General features: G+C 54.5%; 1 protein-coding gene across 5 annotated transcripts in view; it reads right to left on the bottom strand.

Annotated features, from left to right (window-relative positions):
- KIAA0513 (KIAA0513 ortholog) overlaps nucleotides 1-14,318 on the bottom strand; it is a 62,496-nt gene that overhangs the window by 38,310 nt on the left and 9,868 nt on the right. The gene's annotated exons all lie outside the window — the stretch shown is intronic.

Here is a 14,318-nt window from a genome sequence, read left to right as displayed (position 1 = left end):
GTAACCCAAATATGCCCGATTTTGGGGGGAGCCTCTATGTAACAGTAGTTACAAGAACAAAAGAAAAATGAAAACAACCTAAAAGAGCAAAAAAAAATTATGTAAATGTTGGTATACTAATTCCGGCACTTTATTGACATATTAGGCATTAACAATGACAATGGCATCGTGGAAAACTGTTTATGTGAAATGAAATATGAAAAACCAAGATGGAAATATTTATTCTCTATGTGGAATGGCACAAAGCAACGCATGTGGCCCCATCTAGCCCCTTATACTGCTGGTTTGAGAACCAAATGAACTACAGTGCCAAGGAGATAACTATTGTATGGATTCTGAATGTTAGCAATGGCAGGCATCTGAAGAATGCTCAATATATTAACCAATAAGCAATGGAGGGGCCGGCGTTGTGGCCCGTGCGGTTAAGCTGCCATCTGCAATGCCAGCATCCCACAAGGCCACCACTTCCAGCCCCGGCTGTTCTGCTTTCAGTCCAGCTCTCTGCAAAGTGGCTGGGAAGGCAGAGGAAGATGGCCCAAGCACTTGGGCCTCTGCCACCCACATGGGAGACCCGGATGGAGTGCCTGGCTTCTGGCTTCAGCTTGGCCCAGCTCTAGCTGTTGCAGCCATCTGAGGAGTGAAACAGAGAGCGGAATGTCATTCTGTCTCTGTATCTTCTCTCTCTCTGTAACTCTTCAAATAAATAAATAAAATCTTTTTAAAAAACAAAAGCAGTGGAAACTCTGATGACCACATCAGCAGCAGATGCCCAGGAGAAACTGTCCACTATTCTTGGATTGTCTCTGCCATCATCCACGCCACCATGCACACAGGGGAATTCAGTACAGAGAGTTAGTGGTACCAAGAATGCACCTGCAATTAAAACTGTGCTTTGAGAGGGAGGGAGGGAGGGAGGGAGAGGGAGACAGAGAGACAGAGAGAGAGAGAGCGAGGGAGGGAGGGAGGGAGGGAGGGGGAGACAGAGAGAGACAGAGAGAGAGCGAGGGAGGGAGGTAGGGAGAGGGAGACAGAGAGAGACAGAGACAGAGAGAGAGAGGGAGGGAGGGAGGGAGGGAGAGGGAGACAGAGAGAGAGAGAGAGAGAGAGAGAGAGGGAGGGAGAGGTAGAGAGAGAGAGACAGAGAGCGAGGGAGGGAGGGAGGGAGGGAGAGGGAGACAGAGAGAGAGAGAGAGAGAGAGAGGGAGGGAGGGAGAGGGAGACAGAGAGAGAGAGAGAGAAATCTAACTACTTCATGGAGCCTAGACAGGACTCTGCGGCATGACGTTACGCGCGCCAGTAGTGACCTGGACAGCAACACATGATATCCTAGATAAAGACACTTTACTCCCAAAAATACTTTACTTCTCCATCTACACCTTTTCTAATACAGATTCACTATCCATTATCTGAAATGCTTGTGACAAATTCTAGATTTTTTCAGATTTTGGAATATTTGCATATACACAATGAGGTACCCTGGGGACAGGGTCCAAGTCTAAACAAGAAACTTGCTTTGGGCTCATATACATACACACCTTATACACGCAGCCTGAAGGTGATTTTACATAATGTTTTCAGTGTAACTGCGTTTTGTTTTTTTTGACAGGCAGAGTGGACAGAGAGAGAGACAGAGAGAAAGGTCTTCCTTTGCCGTTGGTTCCCCCTCCAATGGCCGCCACGGCCGGCGCGCTGTGGGCTGCGCACAGCGCTGATCCGATGGCAGGAGCCAGGTGCTTCTCCTGGTCTCCCATGGGGTGCAGGGCCCAAGCACTTGGGCCATCCTCCACTGCACTCCCTGGCCACAGCAGAGAGCTGGCCTGGAAGAGGGGCAACCGGGACAGAATCCAGCGCCCCGACCGGGACTAGAACCTGGTGTGCAGCGCCGCAGGCGGAGGATTAGCCTAGTGAGCCGCGGCGCCGGCCTGTAACTGCGTTTTGGTGTTGTCACATGAGGTCAGGAGTAGAATCCGAGGTTTCAGAATTTCAGATTAGGAATGCTATGTAAACACAGGGCGGCCGTGCTGGGGAGCATACTTAAACCATACGGGAGCACCAGTTTGAGTTCTGGATGCTCTTCCAACCCAGCTTCCTGACAATGCACCTGAGGAAGCAGCAGGTGACAATGCAAGCACCCGCCACCCACATGGGAGACCCAGGTCGAGGTCTAGGCTCCTGGCTTTGGCCTGGCCCAGCCCCAGCTGCTGGCGCCACTGGGGGAATGAACTCAAGCTCTATGTCACTCTGTCTTTCAAATAAATAAATTTGAAAGAAAAAAAAAAAAGCAAAACAAAACAGACAAGGGCATCCCCAGGAAGCATTGCCCAGCCCTGACGTGCCCTGAGTATCAGGTGCTCATGCCAACGCTTGCCTTATCACTCACCCTCTGTTCTCTGTGCCCATACAGACCGTGACTTCCCTGGACCAGATACACCCCGAGCTTCTCATGACTCTGCCTAAGGCCTCTACAGCACACTTCTTCTGGAATCTCTGTGGCTCTGTGTGCGACGGAGCAAGCAGGCCTGCACCAGCCCCGACCCCACCTGAGGTGAAAACACCTGGACAGGGCGCACAGAGGCCTCTGGAAATCAAATCACAGCCTGTGAGAGAGGGCAGAGGACTAGGACTTGAAGTGCACCAGAGTGGAGGGCGTCCGCCATCTCTCCCCCACTCCGTGCCCCTAGGCTGGACTGAGCGCAGCCCACCACCTGGCACAGCACCAGTGCAGCCGGGGGCTCGGGGGGCAGCTCTCTCGTCCCGGCTTGAGAAGCAGGATGAGATGCCCAGGTCTCAGACAGCGGACCAAACAGCCGGGGGCGGGGACGGGGCTTCCTTTTTTTCTCGTCTCTGCTCTCTGAGGTTCGAACCCAAGCAATTCCAAAGCAGCAAAGGAAGTGATGGTGCCAGGAGCAAGCGCCCCTCTCTCCGCGGGAGGGAACAGGTGCCCCTCTCTCCGCGGGAGGGAACAGGTGCCCATCTCTCTGCCGGAGGGAACAGGTGCCCATCTCTCCGCGGGAGGGAACAGGCGCCCATCTCTCCATAGGAGGGAACAGGCGCCCATCTCTCCGCGGGAGGGAACAGGCGCCCCTCTCTCCATAGGAGGGAACAGGCGCCCATCTCTCCGCGGGAGGGAACAGGCGCCCCTCTCTCCATAGGAGGGAACAGGCGCCCATCTCTCCATAGGAGGGAACAGGCGCCCATCTCTCCATAGGAGGGAACAGGCGCCCATCTCTCCGCGGGAGGGAACAGGCGCCCATCTCTCCACGGGAGGGAACAGGCGCCCATCTCTCCACAGGAGGGAACAGGCACCCATCTCTCTGCAGGAGGGAACAGGCGCCCATCTCCCTGCAGGAGGGAACAGGCACCCATCTCTCTGCAGGAGGGAGCAGGCGCCCATCTCTCCATGGGAGGGAACAGGCGCCCATCTCTCTGCCGGAGGGAACAGGTGCCCATCTCTCCGCGGGAGGGAACAGGCGCCCATCTCTCTGCCGGAGGGAACAGGCACCCATCTCTCCATGGGAGGGAGCAGGCGCCCCTCTCTCCGCGGGAGAGAACTGTCTTCCAACTCTGGGCTGTGCTCTACAGAGGGGAACCTGGCCGGTCTCTGCTCTCCGACCTCTCGCTGGCCACAGGAGCTCAGCCACAGCTCGGTCCTGGGCACAGCGGGGCAGGTGTGGGAAGTAAAACGCCTGCCTTCTGACTGCAGGGTCAGCGAGGGGAGGCCCAGGGAACTAGAACGTACAGGGAGGACGGCAGAGACCACGGAGCGCAGGAAGACAGCCCTCTGAAGTGGCTGCGAGCCCTGGGCTCAGCCCTGGGCTGAATGAGAGTGGACAGAAACCTCAGAGCATGGATTCTGAGTACTGGCGGTCAGGACAGAGCCCCGCCCAGGCCCCAGACCAGCACAGACCTGAACAGCCAGGCAAAACCTTGAAACACAGTGACACTGAAACCCAGAGAAGGCTGGGAGGAACCCGGAACCTGAGCCACATTGGTCAAGCGCCCGGTAAATCAAAGATGCCAACGTTCTTCATGCGATTTAGGCAAGACCCAGAGTCTCGCGAAGTAATACCGAAAATGCTCAGGATCAACCCAAAAGGACACACCTACAAAGCACCAGGAACTCCTCAAGCCACACGAAGATAACAGACTACCTGAGATGCACAGCTGTTGGAATTAGCTGGCCAAACTTCAAGGCAGCATTTACTTAAAAAAAAAAAAATGAAGAAGAAGAAGAAGAAGAGGAAGAAGAGAAAGAGGAAGAGGAAGAAGAAGCAGTCCCAGAAGTAAGGGAGCACTCCTGCCACGAGGGTAAGGCACGAAGCCTCGGGGAGGCGCACGGTTAGCCTAGCAGCTAGGATGGCCGTTTCCATGCTGGAGCCCCTGGGCCTGACGCCTGTTCGCGCTCCTGACTGTAGCTTCCTGCTAACGCGCCCCCTCGGAGGCAACGGTGATGGCTCAAGTTATCGGGGTCCTGCCTGCCACACGGAGACCTGGCTTTGCCCCAACCCAGTTCTTGTCATTACGAATGTTGGGTCGGTGAAAGAGAGGATGGGTGGCAGCTGTCTTTGGCCATCTGTCTGTCTGCTGTCTCTTTCTCTAAATCTTAAATAAGTAAATTTTTTAAAAACTTTAAAATAAATAAAAAGCCTTCAGAAGCAAACAGAAGATGCAAAGGAGAATCAAATGGAAATTTCAGAACTCACAGTAACTGAATTTAAAATCACACTGGATAGGCCCCCAGGAGAATGCAGATTACGGAGACTCAGTGAACATGAAGAGAGACCAGCGAAATGATCTGATCTGAAAAACAAAGGAAAAAAGATGCAAAGAAACGAACAGAGCCCCCGGGGCCTGTGGACCGACTCTAAAGCACCGAACACACGTATCGCAGAATCCCAAACATAGAGAGAGGGCAGTAAGAAAACAAATATATTCACTTAAAGTGCTCGTGGCTGGAATCTGGCAGAGACAGAAGCCCGCAGATTCATGAAGTTCAATGACCCCCGAACAGGATAACCCCAGAGGAATCCAGACCTACACACATCACAATGGAACTACTGAAAACTAAAGACAAAGAACAATCGTGAGAACAGCTGGGCAAAGCGATGCCTGACTTATCAGGGAAGAAGGATTCTGACGCCTAGGGTGTTCCCAGCAAAACCCACAGGAGCTGGAAGGAAGGGAGACTTTTTTAAAGCACTGAAAGAGAAGAACTGTCAGCCCGGAATTCAGCGTCCGGCAAAAACAAAGCACAACACAAAAACAACCTCTAGGAGTGAAGACAAAATTAAGGTATTTTCAAGAGAATTTTTTAAAAAGATTTATTTATTTATTTGAAAGTCAGAGTTGGACACACACACAAAGAGAATGAGAGAGAGAGAGAGAGAGAGAGAGAGAGAGGAGAGAGATCTTACGTCCACTGGTTTACTCCCCCCATGGAGGCAACAGGCGGGACTGGGCCAGCTGAAGTCAGGATCCTGGAATCCCACCAGGTCTCCCACACGGCTGCAGGGGCCCAAGCACGTGGGCCATCTGCTGCTGCTTTCCGCTGGCGCATTATCAGGGAGCTGGGGCAGCAGCAGCGTGTCAAGAACTCGAGCTGGTGCTCACGTGGGATGCCGGCACTGGGAGACCCAGACGAGGCTCTTGGCTCCTGACTTCGGCCTGGCTCACCCTTGGCCATTGTGGCCATCTAAAACCAGTGGATGAAAGATCTTTCTCTCTCTGTCTTTCCCTCTCTCTCTGTAACTCTTTCAAATAAAGAAATGTCTTTTTTAAAGGATGATAACATTCTATTGCTTTCTGTCAAAGATGTATTTTATTTACTTGAAAGGCAGAGTTACAGAGAGAGGGAGATCCCGAAAGATAGCGAGATCCCCGCCCTCGGCTCTACTCCCCACATGACCACAATAAAGGGGCTGGGTCAGGCTGAAGCCAGGAGCCAGAAGCTCCAGCCAGGTCCTCCACATGGATACAGGGCTCCAAAGACTGTCCATCTTCCACTGATTTCCCATGTGCATCAGCAGGGAGCTGGACTGGAAGGGGGGCAGCTGGGACTAGAACGGTTGTCCATATGGGATGTTGGCATTGCAGGCGGTGGCTTAACTCACTATGACACAATGCTGCCAACATAAATAAGTCTTTTTAAAAAGTGGGTAACATTACATAATGATCAAAGTGTCAATTCATTAAGAAGATACAACAATCCTAAATATGCATGGACCTAAAAAAAAAGTTTCAAAACACACAGAGCAAAAACTGACAAAACTCACAGGAAAAGAGACAAGTCCAAAAATAGTTGGAGAGTTTAAAACTCATTTCCTAGTAATCGAGAGAACCAGGAAGCAGAACATCATCAAGAATAGCAGAGGATTTGACAGACACCATCGATCAGTCTGTCTAACTGAGCTTACAGGACACACCATCCACCCTCCACACAGCAAACACCTCTTCAGGTACACACGGAACTGACCAAGGGACACCATAGCCCAGGCTGTAAACGAACCTTAGCAAACGTAAAGCAACAGAAATCATACAAAGTATGTTCTCTGATCATGATGAATCGGACGAGAAATCAGTAGCAGAAACATAACAGGGAAATCTCTAAGTGCCCAGAAACTAAACAAAACACTTCTCCATAATCCACTGGTCAAATACGTCTCGAGGAAAATTGGAAGACATACGTAACCGAATGAAAACGAAAACACAACAAAGCTGTGGGGGCGGGGAAGCGGCGCGTGGCGAGGGGCAGTCACCCCCATCAGACACACCCAGGGCGCACGTCCGCACGTCACCTTCACGGGGTATGTCGACTGAGAGCCTGCCCGGGCGCGTCTGTCGGGCTTCTCCCCTTGACCTCCCCCCCTCCACACTGGGCCTCTGGAAGGAGCTCTCTACGGGCAACCCACATTTGAGGGGCACAAGTGTGGGATTCTGGGATATGTCAGCAGATTTTAACAATGATGCTCACCACACAACTCAGTATGTCTGCATCCAAGAGAAACGAAAACTCAAGTCCACACAGCATCTCTACACAAGATTTACAGCAAATCTTTCACAATCACCAGAAACTGCGAACAAGCCACATGTCCTCCGGCAGCTGAGCCGGGATCCGGACTACCAGCGACCGCTCAGCGACGCCTCTGAGAGCGCAGCCTGGACGAACCTCGGAACACCAGCCTGTGGCGCAATTCCACCCGACAGCGGGCCAGGGAGGGGCTGCAAACGATGTCCACGGCTGCTTTGGGGTAAGGGAAATAGTGTCTTACGGAACCTATCCACAGTTTAACATGTACCCCCGCAAACGTCAATCTGGTTGTAGGCAGCTGAGCGCCCAGCGCACAGTAGGGTCTGCGAACACGGTGGGCCCTTTCTTAGGAGGAGCAGCCCTGGAAGCCCCCGACTCCACCCAGCACCTGGCCCTGCGTGCAGCCGGGACTGAACACTGGGTCCACCTGTCTCTGAAGCACTCTGGGCTCCACCCCTCCCTGACAAGCAGCCCTGAGCCTGTCCGAGCGGAGAGGTGACAGAGCAGTCACTCGGTCTCCGCCATCACCTGCTGACGGGCAGGCTGCTCTCACGGACTCAGCAGCGGCGGCTCCGGGGAAAGGGCACAGGGTGGACGGGATACAACCAAGGACCCCATGGGTGAACAGAGCAGGACCCTCCAGGCTGACCTCCCATCCCGCGGGAAAGGAGGGAACGAGGATCCCAGAGCCTTCGTCTTCACGGAGGGAGCGCTCACAGCCAGAGCAGCCTGAATCAAGTGTTTTTTTAAAGCCAGCAGGACAGGAAACTGCCGAGGAAATGAGCGGGTGTAAATGGTGCAGCTGCACAGCACAGAAAGACGTGTGGAGAGAGAGACTCGTGAGAGACCAGCTCACAGAACGACGCGTGCCAGGTTCCCGGAGGGCCACGGGGGGGGGGGGGGGGCAGCAAAGCAGAGGGCACTGGTGTCACGGCAACACCTCGGCTCGTTTCCGGGGGGCTGAGACCCGACAACCCACTGCCTGCCGGCGTGCCCTTCCTGACCCCCTTCTGAGCGGCTGGCACTTCAGGATGTGTGAGATCCATGGCCACCACCTGCCTCGCCCACTGGGAGCGTGGCCGTGGACTAAGGCAGCGCAGAGAGCCCCAGCCAGATTTGTGGATGCAGTCAGGTGCGTCAGAGGAGCCCCACAGCCTCCCGGAGGGCCTGCTGACCGAGGAGGCAGAGGCCACCACACAGCCTGCACGGCCAGGAGTACAGGGCACGACTCGGTCACCTGAGTGGAGGCCGATGATGAGCTGGGTGGACCCTAATTCCAGGAACTCCGTTCTTAAAGTCATCACACCTCTGCTTAGGTGACAGATATGACTGTTTCCCCAAGAACAGCAAGCACACTGCCACGGTGACACACCCTGAGCGGCTTGGAGGCTGGCCAGATGTGGCAGCCCCAGCGGCCGTCACCTCGTCTTTCTTGCCGTGGAATGCCCCAGTTGCTGCAACCATGATGAGGACGCGATGCCTTCTTGTTGGATGAGGAGCACGCGTGCCTGGCGGCAAAACAAGCTCTGTGCCCAGAGCTGCTGGGACGGCAGGGGTCTCGCTCAACACCGTGACAGAGGGCGCACGAGGAGGGGCCCGGTTTCTGAGTCACCTGCTGAACGCTGAGACCAGCCCTGGATGGCCCAAGAGACAGACACCCAGCCTTTCCACACACGCACAGGCTTATCCTCCCTCCCTGGGGAACCAACGCTTCCGACCCAACGGCCACGCCGGAGAGTGTTCAGGGCCCGCACCGCAGGGAACTCCCTGAGGTGACAAGCAGGGGGACGGGAAGGGCACCCTTCTTTCCCACCATCGAGGCTCCCAGGAAACAGGGATGCGCAGAGCTCCCTCCCGTCAAAGCGTTTGGGTCAATGACATGTCACCCCCACTGCACAGGGCAGGGCCAAGCCACCAGAGAGAGTGGCCCAGCCAGCCCGGCACAGCCAGGCCGGGCCTTTGCAGGCCAGTTGCCTGTGGAGAACAAAGGGGTCACACGCCACCTGCTTCCCCACAGCCTGACAGAAACCGCTGTAGATCACCCAGCCAAGAGCCAGCGTCCCAGCACCGTGGCCCAGTGGCATGCCCCGGCTCAGGAAAGCCAAGGGGTGAGCGGTCCTGCTCCTGGGTGGGCCTCCTGACCACCAGGCCTCCACGCCTCTGGGCCTTGCTTGCTGTGTTCTTCCTGGAGTGGTTTTACCCCGGTTCCCCCCGCCACCTCCTCTGCTGAGTAACGTGTGTCTTCCTATCCCCACACTGCAGCCTTCACGTGAGAGAGGAAACACAACATATGGGCTCAGAATCCTCCGGAACTCGACGTGGGGAAAGGCATCGCCTCGCGTGTGCTTCCGACCAGACTCTGCCTCCTGGTCATTCCAGTGACTGGTGAGACAGAGAGAGGGAGAGCAACAGGAAAGAGTAGGGGAGAGAATACGAGAGAAAGACCAAGAGGGAGCCAGAAAGAGAGAGGGAGAGAGAGAGCAAGAGAGGGAGAGACAGAGACACACAGAGACAGTGTCAGAGAAACAGAGAGGAAGGGACAGAGCTGAAGAGCAAGGGGAAGAGACAGAGGAGGGGGACAGACGGGCGGAGACAGACGGGGAGACAGCAGATACAGACAGACAGACGGAGACAGACGGGGAGACAGCAGGTACAGACAGACACACGGACGGAGACAGACGGGGAGACAGCAGATACAGACAGACAGACGGACAGAGAGATAGGGAGACAGCAGATACAGCCAGACAGACAGAGACAGATGAGGAGACAGCAGATACAGACAGACGGACAGAGACAGACGGGGAGACAGCAGATACAGACAGACGGACGGAGACAGACGGGGAAACAAAGAGATACCGGGAAGGATCCTCAGGAATTTCATGGAAAGTGTGTATTATGAAAAATAAGCATGGATTTCAAAAATTTTGTTACAGAAATAATTTCTAACCCCATTTCCCAGGAGCTTTAAGAAGCGACCTTGTGTGTGTACAGAGAGCACACGCCTCGCTGCCAGACCTAGTGACAGCATCCGGGACACTGCACCTGGTCTGAGATGTGAAATAAGAGGTCTTCTTCATCACACGTTCTAAAGATTTTTATGCCACCCAGTACAGAAGTTTGAAACAAGCACACTTCTCTAAAATTTTTCTCTTTGCAAACTCGCATTTGACAAAAGGATGGCACTCCCAGAAATCTCCGAAAGTCACTGCTCCCACCTCTGAGCTGCTCGGACCCTGGTCCCTCACGCCCCGTGAAAGCCGCAGCCCACTGCATCCTGCCACTGCCTGACTTATGGCAATGGTGTGAGAAAGCCAGGCTGAGAGTGGCTGTAACGCTAAGTATTACAAGCATTTAGCACTTCTCAGTAATTAAATAATAATTACAACTAAAGCTCATTGTGTGCTCACTACACACCTGGCACTAAGCTAACACTTTACACTAATAACCTGATTTAATTCTCCAGTAACATCTAAGTCTATTATCATCTCCATCCTGCGGATGAAGAAATTTCAGGCTTGGAAAAGTCGTCCCAGGCCATACAGCTGGACAGCAGTCCAGACAAACCAAGCAGTCTACTGCCGCCTTGCTGAACTGGGGTTTGGACGAGGAGCCCCACCCTGCTTGCTAATGAAGGAGTGTGGATCAGAACCCTCAAACAGCTGCAGGCGACGGGTGTGAACCAACACTCCCTATGCCAGTGTCTCTGGGAAAAGACGTGGGCATTACTTGGCTCCGAAACTTGATATTTCACCCCAAGCACTCAAAGTTTCCCAGCTCCCACCTCGGCAGAGACTGGCAGACGAGGTGGGCTTCGCGCTCCTCCCCCGCAACTGCTGGGTTACTAGAAGTTGCTAGAAATTACCCTGCGCCCACAGACAGAAATAAAAAGATTTCACAATAATGAGAGGAGAATAAATAAACGACGCTTGCACAGCAGTGGGACCAAAACAGTTACCCACTGACTCTAGACTTTGACCAAAAAATCCAAGATGGAAGGGTTAGCTGAGACTTCCGAAAACGGGCAGAGGGTCGGCAGCCGGAATAAGAAAGGGATGCAGAGGGGGAAGCACGGTGGGGGCGGGGGCGGGGGGAGGCACAGACTCGTGAGTGCAGGTACCACGTGGGACACAGACCCCCCGGCGGGAGACAGCGGGGTCACGGCACAAAGTCACACAGCAGTTCACACAGAGCTGCGTCTGGAAACCCCAGTGCCCACCCACCATGTCCCCGACTGGCAAAACCCAGAACCAGGGGCATGCGGGCCGCGCTCGCCCTGTGCGCTCAGCACAGCCCTGGGACTCCACCAGCCGGGCGACCCTTCCCCACAGGGACAGATAAGGGTGCTATCTGCTGCGTTCAGGTGACTCACCTGACAACCACCGACCGAGCCCCACAGCACACCAGCACTGTGCTGTGTCCTGGGCTGCAGAGGATACGGCCCTCCCTCCGTTCCCAAGCACGATTTCAACGGAGACACAGACATGACCGCAGCGAGGTGGCAAGCACTGGAATTCCACAGACAGACGCGAGCGGTGATGCACACGCAGAGGACCTCAGTTCTGCCTGGGGAGATTTTAAAACATCGCATTTTTGGGGCCAAATCTGGCGGGAGCCTGAGCCTGCCCGTCAGACAAAGGAAGGTATTTTGGACCGAGGACAGCTGACACAGAGCGGCAGGTCTCAGGCGCTGGACATCCCCACACAGCTAATTCAGACGTGCTCAGCCCTAGCTGGAGGGGCACAAAATGTCCCCTTGGGACTGGCATGTGGCCTAGCAGTTAAGAGGCTGTCCAAGATGCCCACAGAGTGAGAGGTGGTGGTGTCAGAGCAGTAACTGTGTTCCTGCCACTCACGTGGCAGACCTGGACTGAGCTCCCGGCTCCCAGCCTCAGCCTGGTCCAGCCCCAGAAGTGGTGGGGATTTGGGAAACACAGTCGGGAGCTCACTCTCACTCCCTGCATCTGCCTACATAAAAAATAAAAATAAAAACACTGTTTAGCCTAGAACAATTTCAGTTTAAACTCCCCAGAAGCTTAAAATGGAAATCTATCGTCTTTCCTCTGCATAGTAAAATGGGACCCAAACTCTTACCTGGGGGCCTCCACGCACACCAAGAACTAGAGCACTCGCGCTCCTGCCCGCTGGCCCTGCCCTGGCCCGCGGGGGAGTTCTCAGCTACCAAGAGGTGGGCAGATGCTTCCTGCGACGTGAGGGCAGAGAGGCTTCCGCGGCTGCTGGCTGCGGAGGGACCGCGAAGCTTTCAGGGCTGCCTGGAGCGTATCGACCGCGCTCCTCAAGGCCTGGGCTTCTCTGCAGGATTCTAATTTGCGGTCTAAACGTGGGGCCCACTCCTGTCATCTCAAACGCGTCAGCTGCAGGCAGCTCCCATCAGGACTGTCCTTTAAGGAGAGGACATGCTAGGTTGGGGCAGGCGTACCCTGAAGGGGGGAAGGCAATGCGAGGAGGCCTGCAGGGACGCCAAGTGTCCACACACGGATGACCTCCCCGATGCTACCAGCGCAGCTCTGAGGTGGCGGCAATGCAGGCGCACGGGCTGGCCGCGGGGTTCCTGCACAGCATCACCGCTGAGATCGGGGCCATCTCTCTCTGCACCGGGTGCTGCGGGACACACAGGGGCATCCCTGGCCTCGCCCGCTAGATGCCGGGAGCACCCCCTGGGTGTGCCGACCACAGACGTCCCCAGCTGAAGATTCCTGCTACAGAGAAGAGCACTTGGCACAGGGGTGAAGCTGCCACGTAGGACGCCCACATCCCGTACCGGAGGGCCTGGTTGTAGTCCCAGCTACTCCACTTCAGATCCGCTTCCTGCTAATGGCACGGGAAGCAGCAGGTGACGGCCTAAGTACTTGGGTCCCTGCCACCCACGAGTAAGACCCAGAGGGAGTTCCCAGCTCCTGGCTTTGACCTGCCAGCTTTGGCTACTGTGTGCAGTGGGGGAGTGAACCAGTGGGTGGAAGACCTCTGCCAGTCTCTGTCTCTCCACCCGTCAAATGAAACCAAAAGAAATAATGTTTTAACAAAGGATTCCTGGGGCCCGCACTGTGACATAGGTTAAGCCATTGCCTACAATGCTGGCATCCCAAATAGGCATCGGTTCGAGTCCCGGCTGCTCTACTTCTAATCCAGCTCCTGCTAATGCGCCTGGGAAAGCTGCAGAAGATGGCCCAAGTACTTGGGTCCCTGCACCCACATGGAAGACCCGGAAGAAGCTCCTGGATCCTGGCTTCAGCCTGGCCTAGCCCTGGCCATTGTGACCATTTGGGGAATGAACCAGCAGATGGAAGATATCTCTCTCTCTCTCTCTCTCCCTCTCTCTCCCTCTCTCTCTCTCTCTCCCCTCCCTCCCCCTCCCTCTCCCTGTCTCTCTCTCTCTCTTCCCCCCCCCTCTCTTTCCCTCTCTCTCTCTCTCTCTTTCCCTCTCTCTCTCTCTCTGGCTCTGGCTCTCCTTTTCTGTAACTCTGACTAATAAATAAACATTTTTAAAATAAAAATAAATAAAATAAGAAAGGAGTCCTGATCTACACTAACTCCAAGCAACAACATCTCCAAAGACTCTCAAGCTTTGGAATTGTCTCCTGGTGGACACTCCTCTCTTGCGTGTCACTGCCACTCAGAGAACCAAACCCAGTAGAGAGCAATCGCAAAGGGGCGTTTGGTGAGACAGGAATGAGAACAAACAGGAACCTGTGCCTTCAACTGCTCTGGTTAAAGCAGGTTCCAACGGCACCGGCTCCTCTGGCACTCCGGGAGCAGCTTGGCCAAACGCTCCTTCAGTCATTCAGTAAATGCCATCAAGCACCCACAGTGTGCCACAGAGTGCCAGGCGTGGTTCCAGGGGACCGTGCCAGACAGAAGCCCGGCCCTCGGGGAGCTTACATTCTAGTTAGGGAGCAAGGGAGTGAAGGCAGAGACCATTACAGCCCATCACAAATGCTACGAACAAAGTTAAAGCAGACAACGGATTAGCCCTGTGCTGTCCAGTAAGGTAGCTGCTGGCCACATGTGGCTTTTGAGCCCATAGAAAATGGACTGTTCAACCTGAGATGTGCTGATCACACCGGAATTCACACTTCCTACAAAAAGAGGACGCAAAATGACAACAATTTTTATAATGATTATGTGGAGGATACAGTGGGTTAAATAAACCCATCAGCAAAATTAACTCTGCCTATTTCCTTCACTTGTTAGAAACTTTAAAGTGCACACGGGCTTGCCTTATTTCTCAACACAGTGCTGGCCAGAGAAGCCGGCTGCAGGCAGAGAGGCCCTG

Source organism: Oryctolagus cuniculus, chromosome 18, assembly GCF_964237555.1.
Source record: "Oryctolagus cuniculus chromosome 18, mOryCun1.1, whole genome shotgun sequence".
Lineage (NCBI taxonomy): Eukaryota > Metazoa > Chordata > Mammalia > Lagomorpha > Leporidae > Oryctolagus > Oryctolagus cuniculus.
Note: the sequence above shows the minus strand (reverse complement) of the source record. Positions and strands in the feature narration are given on the sequence as shown.